Here is a 13744-nt window from a genome sequence, read left to right as displayed (position 1 = left end):
ACAGATAGAATATTTTTGAATTGTTGCACATTAACTTTGCCCATCACATTTAATTAAAATTGCTCCAACTACTGAGGGAATGTAATGACTCAATGTATTTTCTTTTTTCTTTATTAATAGCAATTCTACGAATAAAAATACTTAAGGATGCAAGTAGAGATGAAAACTTCATGATTTTAATAATTATTTTTTTATTCCTCTAACTTTTAACTTTCGGACAAACAAGATCACAAAGTTTGTTTGCCAGTTGTAAGAGTTCCATTTCGAGAGAACGCTACACCTTGATTTATTAGGGTTGATAATGTCAAAAGAAGAGCGTCAAGGAAATTGTCATTTGGAGTTATATTCGAAATAACGCTACTGTCAATAATTCATCTTCATATTTCCTTTGCACTACTTGATTTCTCCATCTGCAAAGTTATTCAGAAACCAGCTTACTCTTAGTAGCAGTAGATAAGCACTACTGAATACTCAAGCCTTATAAACCCCAAACCAAGCCCCAAAGGGGGGGGGGGGGAAATAGATAATTTAATTGTATTAACAAACTTTGACGAAGGACATGTCATGGCTGGAGTATCGTAAATTCAAAGTAGTGTTTTGCTGTGACGTATCACTCGTTTGGACAGATAAGGAGATTGAAATCAAGTGCAATACCAGAGGAATTCTTAAAAGGCATCTTCGATCGGAAGTGCAGTTAGCAGATCTCAGTCGGAAAGAGTACCGTTCTTCCATCCGCACAATATGCAAATTGAACAATTACGCGCGCATGTAGGCATCACACACACTAGAAAAATATGGCCTAAGATGCTGATAACTAGTAAAAACTAACAACAAATTAATTTTTTTGAGTATCCTTTCCCTTATAGTCTCACCTTAGTATTTATATGTCATACACCCGAGGAAACGGGAGAACAATACGGATTGGTTGCAGATGTGCATTAGGAAGGATACAATTGACCTAATTAAGAACGATTTGCATGTTAAACTGATTTTCAACAGTGAAATCTTCTTAAGGGAGCATTTCAAACTTCATTTCAAACGGAGAAGTCGCCGAAGCACCTGAAGCACTTATGTTTGAAAAATTCCCCAGCCTCTCCTTAAGTCTACATTATGCTATCATTCTTGGTGATTAAACACAATAGACTCAATCACCTCTCCATCAGCCTTAGAGGGCAGCAGTATGCTTTTGTCTAGGACTCAAACAGCTCTTCCTCTTTGTTCTTTGTAATTATAACACACACACACACACACACACACACACTGATAGACGTAAACAACATGGTCTGGTTTTAAAATAAATATATATTTAATGGTCTTAGCTACCGGGATGGTGTTTCCTACAGGAAAAGTAACATTGCATGTATTCAATATTTGTTTCGGTCCATCAGGGAATTGTTGCAGACTCTCTCTCGAATTATTCACAACACATCTAGACACAGCGGTACAGTGTTCGTAATAATTCTTCATAAAAGCCGTATCTTTGTTCCACTGATGCACCAGGCAAAACACGATCCCCTCGAAAGTGGGCTTGTATTGGATATCTTAAGATATATAGTGTTCTATAAATAACCTCGAATATAATATCTTATTAATCAAATACTAAGAATTTTTGAAGGTTCGCACCCAGTTCTGCAAGAAAAATTACAACTCCAAACGTTCTCATTTTTAAGAATTTAGTGATGTATCTGCTTTCATCAGAAAAAAATGAAAAGTTGCGATACATTTTTGAAGTTTGGAGGCAATAGTGCAGCCAAAAATTCAAAAAATAATTACATTAAAACGGACTTCTACAAAAAAAAAAAACTTCCTTTGTGTGAATGAAATGAAATCGATAACTGAAAATCCCTCTGAGTTTGAGAATTAGAAGCATGTGACTTCTTGCAAATACCGGCCAATTCAAAGGAAACTTTATCAAAAAGTGAATTATAAAGTAAAATGACAAACTATAGTTAAAACTGAAAAAAATCAGTTTAAAATGTACAGAGTAAAAGCATATTACAATAAAGAAAATGAAAGCGCCCTTGAAACTCTTCTAATCAAATCAGATTACTGCAAGTTCCTTAAATCACTTGAGAATCGGGATCAGAAGAAGAAAAGCGACAAACGTCCACAGGAAGTAAACAAAGCCACCTGTGTAGTGAACCACACTAATAAGTTGACTCTGTTTCACGAAAGAAATGATCATATTGTACCACACGACAGACATGACCAAGCTACTGAACCGAGAATCGCTGACCAGAGATGTGTTTCGAGAAGCAAGAGCCCCGCCCCATTCTCTCCCCCACTAGAAGGCAACCAAAGAATTCCAACAACATTAGTCAACAAGCGATTATCAAAGACTCACCCTAGTAAACAGACGCTCGCAGAGAAATATGACATCTCTGTCGCTTTGCCCAGAACCAAGATATTTGTCTCCCGGTTTGGACCCTCAACAAGCCCCGATTCCATAAAGAGAATGTTTCTTGTGGAACACAATGTCCGCATCGAAGTAAAACAGCTTAAAACTAGGCAAACTGGCTACGCCTCATTTCTAGTAAGATGTTCACCCTCTGCCTACGAAAAAGTTCTGGATCCCGACTTCTGGCCTCCAGGCATACTTATCAGACCTTTCTCTGACGAAAAAAGGCCATCCCCTCAGCAATCCCTGCTTACTCGTCCTCTACAATAGCAATCATCTATTCCAAAAAACCTCCATCCATGCCACACAATCAGGGTCTTCTCGCAAAATGTGCGCAGCATTGTTAACAAATTGGCCCCTCTGCAATCTCTCCTCCTGCTCGACGAATATGATTTCATCTGTATCCAGGAAACTTGGCTTAACCATGGAAGACAACTCACCCACTTGGCCACTCCTCACCATTACAAAAATGTTTGCAACGGCAGGGACCACAAACGTGGAGGTGGCATCTCCATCATTTACAAAGACATCCATCACCTTGTGTGTGCACAACTCAGCGACTCCCCTGCATTTGAAGCCATTTCTGCAATTTTTACAGTTAAAAAAGTGAGAACTCAAGTTGTAGCGGTATATTTACCTCCTGACCATAATCCCGACACAAGGGATGAGCTAACTACCTGGATTATAACCCACCTCAAGCCTCACATGCTCACCGTTGTTTTAGGAGATTTCAACATGCCCTCCCCAAGACACGAAGCTGCTTTGAAGGACGTCGTACGCTCCTTCTCATCTCTAGGCCTTAGACTAACCCATACGCAACCTACAAGACGACATCAAAACCTAGACCTCTTCTTTCATAACCTTGACCATCTTACTCTCACAACGCCGATTTTTAAGTTTGCATCAGATCACCTCCCAATTTCTTTTGATAGTGAATGTCTATGTTCTCCCCGACAACTTGAACAACATGACCATAAAGAATCCTAACTCAAGATCTTCTCATTAAAATATATGCAACCTCAAATCATCCTACAAAGACTAAAAGCTACAGACCGGAAAAAAATTGCTGCTAGCCATCCTGATCAAACGCTTACCAATTTAGCAAACTTGTTAAAAGACATCGCCTGTGAAGGGGCCTCCAAATCTGTACGCCTGTCTCCCAGGACCAAGAACTGGTTTACCAGCGACGCAAAACTCGCCTTCATCATCAAACAGAAACTATACAGGAAATGGCAAAAAACACGGGATCTAGCCGACTACCAACTCTATAATAAACATCGGGCACGCTTCCTACGCATTCGGAGGAAGGCGCAGAATGACTGGATTGCACACAGAATGAAACTTGGGAAAAGAATCTTCACCAACAAGAATCAACAGTCCCCCATGTCCACTGACACCTTCCTTGCATGGGCTAACTCGCTCGCAACTAAGCCCCTATCTGCCCCAAACCCCTTTATTCGGGTTAATCCACCAGCTAACCAGACATCACTGGATAAATTAGCCATCACAAAGGAACGCGTGGAATAGGTAGGTGGAATAGGACCAGGGTATGTCTGCCAGGGGCAAAAGTTGATGACGTTGTAGAGCGGATATCATCTTTTAAGGGCACAAAAGGTGATATAGTTGTACACGTTGGCACTAATGACATTAAGAGTAGGAGACCGGCGGAATTACTTGACAAGTACAGGTCACTGATGAAAAAAAGCCGTGAATTAGGGTTGAAATTGAAAGTGTCTGCAATTCTGCCCAGACACGATAGGAGGGAGTATATGATGAGAGCCCTGTCAATCAATTCGGCCCTGGAAAGATTGTGCAGGGCTCAAGGGGTAGAATTTTTTTCAGCCTGGTCTGTACTTGTTAACAGGAGAGACTGCTTCTACAGGGATGGGATACACTTAAATAGAAAGGGTGCAAGAATGTTTGCTGATGCTATCGAGGCAATGTTAGGTGGGTCGGAAAACTGCTAGATTGGGGGGATACAAGGACTAATAGATTAACAGTAGCCACTGGCAGAGGTGAAAGTGATTCTTGCACTGCTTCTATTGGAATGAGCCGCAGCCTGGAAAATAAGAGGCAGGATATTTCAGAGACTGCTGGGAATCATTGGGGTACAAGTAAACACATGGGTTGTGTTAGGGTAGCTAAGAAAAAGAACAGGTGCATGTATACTTGTGTGTACACCAATGCTAGGAGTTTAGTAAATAAATTTGATGAATTTGAGGTATTGCTCAAAACATCAAAGGCAGATATTGTGGGGATTTCAGAGACGTGGTGTCACACAGATATAAGAAATGCAGAACTGGAATTTGGGGAGTACAATGTCTACAGAAAGGATAGACAGGATAGGAAGGGAGGAGGGGTTATGCTATTAGTTAAAAAACACATAAAATCCAAGGAAGTGAAGCCAGTCGACATCGCTGGACAGTGCAGTGTCGAGTCAGTTTGGTGTGACATAAGCATTGGGAGATCAAAATTGAGAGTAGGAGTGTGCTATAGGCCTAATGACTCTGATGAGTATAATAAGAAACTGTTCGGAGAAATAGAGTGGGCCAGTAAATCAGAGAGTCTTATAATGGGGGATTTTAATTTCCCAGATATTGACTGGAATTTGGGGGCTGGTCACTCACACAGTAGCAAGGCTTTTGTGGATTTATTGGATGATTGTTTTCTACATCAGCATGTTCGGGAGGCAACTAGAGGGAGTAATACTCTTGATTTGATTATCAGTAGTGATTCTTCATGCATTAAGAATCTGCAGATAAATGAACCACTTGGTGGCAGTGATCACAGTGTGCTGAAGTGGGAGTTACTCAAAGAGGTAACTACCATTAGGGGTAAAGGGAAGGGGTATTGCTTTCGTAAAGGCGACTACAATGGACTGAGACAGTATTTAAATTCTATACAGTGGGATCAACTGATGATATTGCCAACAGCAAATTCAAAATGGGAAGCATTCAAAGAACTTATCGTGGAAGCTACTAGGCTTTACATACCAACTAAGAAATATTGTTCAAGGTTTAGGCCTAAATGGTTGTCAGATGAACTAATGAGGCATATGGCAGAGAAGAAAAATGCATGGGATACATACAAATTAACACGTGACACGGACGCCTATGATAGATACAAGTTGATCTGTAACCAAGTTACAAAGGAGGTTAGGCAGGCGAAGGCAGATTACGAGAGATCCTTGGCAAGGGATGCGAAGAAAAACAGCAAAGAGTTCTTTACTTATGTAAACTCTAGAAGGAAGGGGATGAATCAGATTGGTCCACTTGAGATCGATGGGTCAACTGTTGATGACCCTGCTCGGGTAGCTAACAAACTAAATGAATATTTTGCATCGACATTCACACATGAGGAGTTATTCAGCGAGGGGAATGCCAGAGGTGTATTCAACTCTAGCAGTAAGCTAGAGAATCTTGTAATAACTGAGAGCAAAGTGGAGGAGAAATTGTTGAAGATAACACAAGAAAGGCACCTGGGGTGGATGGAATCTATCCAGTTATATTAAAGGAGGCAGCAAAGGAGGTAAGCAAACCTTTAGCCATAATTATGAGAGCTTCCTTGGACTCAGGGGAGGTACCCATTGACTGGAGATGTGCAAATGTGACCCCAATTCACAAAGGGGGATCAAAGGCTGACACAAGTAATTATAGACCTGTGAGTTTAACTTCTGTTCCCGGAAAATTAATGGAGGCACTGGTGAAAGAAGCACTGCAGGATCATCTAGACAAGACTTCAGTTATAGCTAGGACACAGCATGGTTTTGTTAAGGGGAAGTCTTGCCTGACCAATTTGATTGGATACTATGATGCAGTCACAAAAGAACTGGATGCAGGGAATAACTTTGATATTATATACTTGGATCTTAGAAAGGCTTTTGATACTGTTGCACATGGAAGACTGCTGCACAAATTGGAGCAGTGTGGCATTGGAGGCAAGTTGCTGCTATGGATAAAGGGGTGGTTGAGGGGGAGAAGACAGAGAGTGGTAATCAATGGACACTGCTCATCGTGGACTAATGTTATTAGTGGAGTCCCTCAGGGTTCAGTATTGGGGCCTTTATTGTTTTCTGTATTTATAAATGATATTGATGATGGTATATCAGGCTTAATGTCCAAGTTTGCAGACGATACGAAGGTTGGCAGGGTTGTCAAGGACACTACTGACACTATGCTGCTGCAACAGGATTTGGAAAGGTTGAGCAGATGGGCTTCGAGGTGGCAAATGAAGTTTAACATTGACAAATGTAAAGTACTACATATGGGAAACAGCAACCCCAGAGCAACGTATCAACTCTGTGGTACTACACTGACAGTGGTAGAGAATGAAAGGGACCTGGGGGTGGTGGTGCAGGCAGATATGAAGTTCTCTGAGCAGTGCAGACGAGCTGCAAGAGTAGCTCATGGTGTATTGTCAATGATATATAGGAATTTTTCTAGCAGGGATAAGGAGGTGATTATTCCCTTGTATAAGGCAATGGTCAGGCCACACCTAGAGTACTGTATACAGGCCTGGAGGCCTCATTTCAGGAAGGATGTAGAGCTGCTGGAACGAGTACAGAGAAGGGCAACTAGATTGGTGAATGGGACAAAGGGGTTCTCTTACGAAGAAAGGCTTAAGTTTTGCAAATTACAATGTCTGGAAACTAGGCACCAGCGGGGTGATCTGATAGAGGTGTACAAAGCCTTGAATGGTTTGAGCATGCTCAATGCTGATGGGATTCTTCCTCTAGCTCAGAAAAATCACCTGAGAGGGCATAAATTCAAATTGAGGAAAGACAGATGTAGGATAGATGTGCGGAAATTTGCCTTTAGCCAGCGGGTGGTTGGTGGGTGGAACAGACTTCCATCCCTTGTCGTGGAAGTTGATAGCCTAAATAAGTTTAAGGCTCAGCTGGACAGGTATTTCGAACGAACAGAGGGGTGAAGTGGAAGTGGTTATTTTTATTTATTTATGTTACTTTTTTTTTTTTTTTTTTTTTTTTGGCTGATGCTGCATAAGCTTGCTTTCTTGCATCAAATGCCTCTACTAATGCTAATGCTAATGCTAACGCCTTACTGAGGTCATCAACAGTCTTCCCAACAAGTCTACCACTGGCCCGGATGGATTCCCTATTTTCATGGTTAAACTGTGCAGTGTATATATCATTGATCTCTTGCTTGATGCATTCAATTCCGTCCTCGTAACAGGAGTTTACCCTGCTATCTGGAACACATTATGTTTCTCCAGTTCCAAAAAAGTCCAACCCAAAATTGCCTAATGACTACAGACCAATTTCTGTAGGATGCACTTTTCTCAAAATCTTGGAAAAAGCCATACTTCCTGCTCTCATCCATCACATGTTCGGCCACAAACCTCCATACTTCCATAGTGTACTTCCTGGACGTTCCACGATCACCAACCTCTTGGACACACTGTTCAGAATTGAAAGTACCTTAAGCAACAAAGAGCAACTGGATATTGTGTTTCTCGACATTAAGGCGGCCTTTGACAATCTGTCCACCCATGCATTATGTACCATACTGTGCAACTATTTCAAAATCTCTGGCAACATCTTAGTTCTCCTTAGGAAACTCCTTCAGTCCAGGATCCTATGGATCAAAAATCAAAACCATAATCACCACATTCTCTGCTCCAGAGGGCTCCCCCAAGGGGGCGTTCTCTCTGCCGCCCTCTTCGCCGCATCTCTAGAACCCTTCCTATCAAACCGTACTAATTTTACCACCTACGCAGATGATATTAAGTTCTTCGTCATCACAAAATGCCCCCAGTCTCTCCAGTCTATTACTGTGAGCTCCAACCGACAGCTACATGAACTGGAAAACTACCTTCATGCGATTGGGCTCTCCATTAATAAAGAGAAAACTGCACAACTCTCTATCACCAAGAAGAAAAATACCAACGATGTGGACATCATTATTGCGAATTCTCCAGTTAAAAAAGTCACCCAGCATAAAGATTTGGGTATCATCTGGGACAAAGACCTCACCTTCTTGCCTCACTTTAATGCCACTCGAACGAAAACATATTCGGCTTTATGGGCAGTAAAACAAGAGATCTCCAACTTCCATAACCCGGACCTTATCATCAAATACATTCTTCGTTGTATTTTCCTAATTCCATTATATGCATTGACTATATGGTCCTCAGCACCCTCATCATACCAAGCCAGGTTCCTCTCCCTGGAATTCTGGATCTTGAAATGGCTAAATACGGTTGCCGGGCTAACACCTACAATCTCAAAATCTGTTCTGGTCACCAATCTTAATACGCTTCCTTGGAGGTATCACATCATCTCTAGGAACCTTCTTACCCTCTCTCAGCTTCTATCCGGAAAACTGAGGTCACCCGATATTTGGGATATCATCGCCAGACCGTCCGACAGGAGAAGATGCCAGTCCAACACCTCCCCATACAGATCGAAGCTGCGTAGCATGTCCTCCTTGGACAACATGTTTCCACACAACTCCTTCCAAATATTTAACAGATTAGCCATAGACGCTGAGAAACTTTGCAAGGACAGAACCTACAGATCTTCCATTCTTGCAGACATGTATGCCTTAGTCATGCTCTAGGTGGACTCTGTGATACCGCAATATCCACGCTTCGATGTATCCGGATGCACTTTTATTTGTTGTGACTTTATGTTTTTGTATCTTCACCAGTGGCTGTTTAAGGCCGTATATTGTATCTGGCTCTGTATGCAATGCATATGTCTGTATTTTATGTTTTTTCTCTGTATATAACTCATGTCCTCTAGCTGCACAGCTGTAAAAGGACAGTTCTTCGGAAATAAATTGATATTAATAATAATAAAGTTAAAACAAAAATGCAGCAATAAAAATCTGGTGATGTTTTTGTGACATTGGCAGATGCTGTCGTTATGCGCCCTTTATCCCCTTCTATTTCGTAGGTCCGTCTTTCCTTCATTTCGATCCCTCCTTTATTCAACTGTTCCTCTCGATATTTAAAATGACAATCTCCTATGACTAACATCAGCATACACGTTCTGGCATTCATCATCTTCATAGGTACCGAAGACACCGCTCGCCACACTGTAGTTCACAGTTGAGAAGCATGCATACACCAGCCGAAAACTTTTATTTTGGAGTTATAGTTATTACGATTGTATTATTTACTCTGATTTTAATTATGTTTTGTAATTTTATAATTAAGTTTCTTTTGAATTGGCCGATATTCGCGAGGTAATATGAAATCGAAACTTTTGAACTCAGTCAAATCATATCCAAATTGCTACTTTGATTTTGGCAATTCTATTTTTTCTTTATCTTTGTTTCCGTAATTCTGTTAATAATAAAATTAAATTTACATATATTATACTTCGAAGTGATATATATTTCTTATTTTTTTGCATTTGTAATAAAATGTACTGTATATTAAAATTATACTTTATTTCTTAACGTGTTCGTTAGTCACAACTGAAAAAATATTTTCGTACCACTTGATTCGAAAGTTCCAGAAGTCGAAATAGGGGTAAAAATATCATCTTGCAGGGATTTCAGTGGCTTATCATAAATAATGTTATTTTTCTCTTCACTCTTTTACAAAATAAAGAATCGTGAAATCAATTTACGTTTGAAATGTAGATGACAGATAAAACCAAATCCTCAAGGAACGCTTCTTGAAAAATGACAGTTCTTGACTTGCGTCACTTTTCTTTGCGTGGTTGCAATGTAATATGCAAATATGGTAATTCTGCTCTCCCTAACTTAAATTAAAATTCATAGCTTATTTAATTTATTCATAGCTATATTAAGCCCCAGAGTTAGAAAGCTAAAAATTCATCAGTATTAGCCAAATAGTGCATGAAAGACACAGGCTGCACCGCCCAAAAGAAACAAAAAGTAGATAAGAAAATACAAATTGTGCACTTCCCTCCTAGTGCAGTTAACTATCCAGTTGACCCTTGAATTTCTTCAAAGTGTCAGCCTCAAATACCTGCGAAGACACCCTGTTACAGTAATAAACAACTCGCTGGTTGAAAGAAAACTTCCTACAATCTAGTCTTAACCTCTTCCATTGTAATTTGATTTTATAACCTTTAGTTCTGGAATTCTTTATAACAGTGAGAACTCCACCTTCATTCATTTTACTAATCCCTCTTCAGAGGGATATAAACCTCAATCAGGTCAACTCTGAGGTGCCTGGTTGCCAAGCTCTGTAGCCCACCTAATCTGAGTCTTTTCTGAGTACATTCGCCCATTTTCATCATGCCAGTTTCCCGTCTTTGGATCATTTTAAGAAGCTCAATGTCTTTTTTTTTTTTTTTCAGATGAGGTCCCCATACTTAAAATCTTCCAAATGCAGTCTTACAATTGCCTTACACAGCGGGATTATGGCCTCCCTAGCTCTAAAGACTTGTTCGATAAATCGTCAATATGGGACCATTGGCTTTACTACCCAACTGTTTGCATGGCTCAAAAACTTCATAGATCCGCCCATATCGTTTTTTTTCCAACACTATTTTTAATTCAACCCCACCAATTGTATAATTTAACTTGGGAACTTCAAGTCATCCTGAAGGAGCGCTGCTTGGCACCGATCATTAACGACTCACCCAATCTTTACATCGTCTGCAAATTGACATTACGCCCTTTATCCGTTCGCCGATGTCATTTATGAAAATCAGAAACAACAGTGGCCCAAGAACCAATTCTTGGGGAGGCCTAACTTCTGACAGACTAATCCGAAGAATATCCATTGATCACAACCCTCTCCTTCTGCCCTACAGCCATCCTGCAATCCATCTTGGAATCTTTTCAGTAATCTCAAGATGTTCTAGCTTATACTGTAACCTTACATGTGGGGCTGAGTCAGATTCTTTCCTAAAACTCAAATAAACTATGTCGAAATTGTTCCCTACATCTAACTCATGAGTAACTGGAGCAAAATAGCTTAATAGGCTAATTAAACATGATTTTCCATTAACGAAGCCATGTGGTGTCTCCTTCAGAATGCCATTCCTTTCCAAATGTCCCTGGATTTCCTCTTAACCACTACCCTTAAGATTTTCCCTCCCACTGAAGTCAGACTAACCGATGTGTAGATACCGACTTCACACTTAGAATGATCTTAATGTATTGATGATACATTGACACTTCTCCAATTCAAAGGAATCTTTCGCGAGTTTCAGCCAACTCCAGGAGCCTTACTTGCCTCTAGACTCAAACAATTTTTAATAAACAATCATCTGTAATTTCGAAATCACTAATTTCATATGGCTCAGCATTGCTCCCACAATATTTCCTCAGCATGAAGGGTCTTTCGTCAGTAAATCGTCACCTGATCGACACCGATGCGAAGCACCTATTCAATTCATCAGCAGTAACAACAGCTGGATTACCTGATTTAGAGGCTCCAGTGCATTTCATCGTTCTGTAACTTTCCCATGCTACCTTTTTCTGCTGTATTAGACTGGTCAGAATCGCATTTATCTATTTCGGCATCCTCCTCGTACAATATTTTCTTAATGGTATATATGGGTCCATGACTTCTCATTTTTGCTTTTAAAGGTCCATAATTCAATTATATTTGCATTCCCTTCAACACAGTGTTGGGGTCAGGCGCCACCTGTGGTTTCCCACATCTGCGCCGCATGTACGATGTGAAAAAATACAGCACTACTGTAAATGCCAGAAAATTGTTGCGCGTTGTATATGACATAATGCGTTAGGTTCTGCTGTGTCCTGGCATTTGGCCGCAGGGCTCTCCGTGGTGGGATCCTACATTGCCCGCACACACACCACTAGGAGTTAGCCAGGCTGCCCATAATTCTCTGGCTGTCTCCGCCAGGGTCGCCTGAGCTTCCTAGGCAGAGGCCAAGTAAAAAATAAAATTAAAAATAATAAAATTAAATAAATAAAATTAAAATAAAAAAATGCTGGTTTAGCAAATCCTATCCTACATGAGGGTTAGCAGGGAGTCATGTCTGGTTGAGTTGTGTCAAGACCGTGGGTGCCATGTCCATGAAGGTTGTTTTCAGTTAGGGAGTACTGATCCAGTCCTGTTCTTGTCTATTTACAGAGGGAAGAGTGTCCTTTAGAGATAAAGGATAAGATGAAAGTCAGAAGGCAGTTGGATGTGCAAGGTGTGATCTTCTTACAGCAAACTTGGTAAACGATAGGTAATATTCCTGCTCAGTGATGTACAGATATTCTCTGTCTCATGGGAGATCATGTATTTTGGAAATTAAACGGCATCTCTTAAGTCTTCGTGGTGAGGACACGTACAAACCATATGATCCCAGTCCTCTTCCTGGCCACAGGCGCAGTAGGGGTCCTGCTCAATACCCACCAGGGCCAGCTTCTGTGTGATAGATCCATGCCCGGTAATAAGATATGTAGCACGGAGACCAGGAGAGAACCACGAGGGAGCTTTGGAGAAAAGAGTAGTAACCTAGTGAATAAATTTCTTCGTGATTTGTCTTTTGCTTGTCTGTCAATTTCTGCTGCCAAGTTAGAGTGAGTATAGAGAAGAGGGTTCGCTTTTCCCATACGAATCTCGTTTGTGAGATTGATTGTGACCGGAATTCCTCTTGATAGGCGATAGTGTATTCCACGGCAGATCACCTCCAGGTCCAAAGGCTGGACCCCAGCCAAAACTTGAAGAGCAGGAGTGCTGACCGTGCGAAATGCCCTTATCATGAGTAACATACAGCGCTAGATGGTTCCCTTCAACAATTGAGAAGTGTGATTAAGCTTCACACCAGCCAGAAGATAAATGTATACTGTGCTCACAGGGGCAGGTCGCCCCTGTGAGCACCGCATACATTCCCTACTATCCGGGCCTGTCAGACCACATTGCACGTATAATTCGGGGGTGTCAGATACGCTGCGTGCAACTCCCAGGTCGGAGGTTGCACACAGCGATATCTCGAGTAAAAGACCCCATATCCAAAGAAGCCAGCAGTGGGGTGGTGTACGAAATCAAATGCCCGGATTGTGGGGTGTATTATGTGGGTGAGACGGGGCGGCGATTGAAAAACCGGCTTTGAATGCAAACGGAATAAAGTCCTCAAATTATGGGAAGTCTGCTGTGGCTGAACATTTCTTGGAGAAACAACATCAAATTTCTCCGGAGGATGCTGTCATCACAGGTAATGCACAGGAGTTCTCGGACCGTAAATGGCTTGAGAGTTTACGTATTGGGGCAGCTAGCAATACTATTAATAGGGATGCACGTCTACACCCCCTCCTGGAAACCGTCGTTCTTGGACGTGAACGGTTTCAGCTAGCGCGCTCCCGAGCCATTTCCGGTCCCGGTGCGCAAATGGAAAATTCCAACCGTGGAACCATGTGATGTGTGCCGTGGATCTGCTATTTA

This window comes from Mastigoproctus giganteus, chromosome 2 (assembly GCF_048544385.1).
Source record: "Mastigoproctus giganteus isolate SK-2022 chromosome 2, ASM4854438v1, whole genome shotgun sequence".
NCBI lineage: Eukaryota > Metazoa > Arthropoda > Arachnida > Uropygi > Thelyphonidae > Mastigoproctus > Mastigoproctus giganteus.
Note: the sequence above shows the minus strand (reverse complement) of the source record.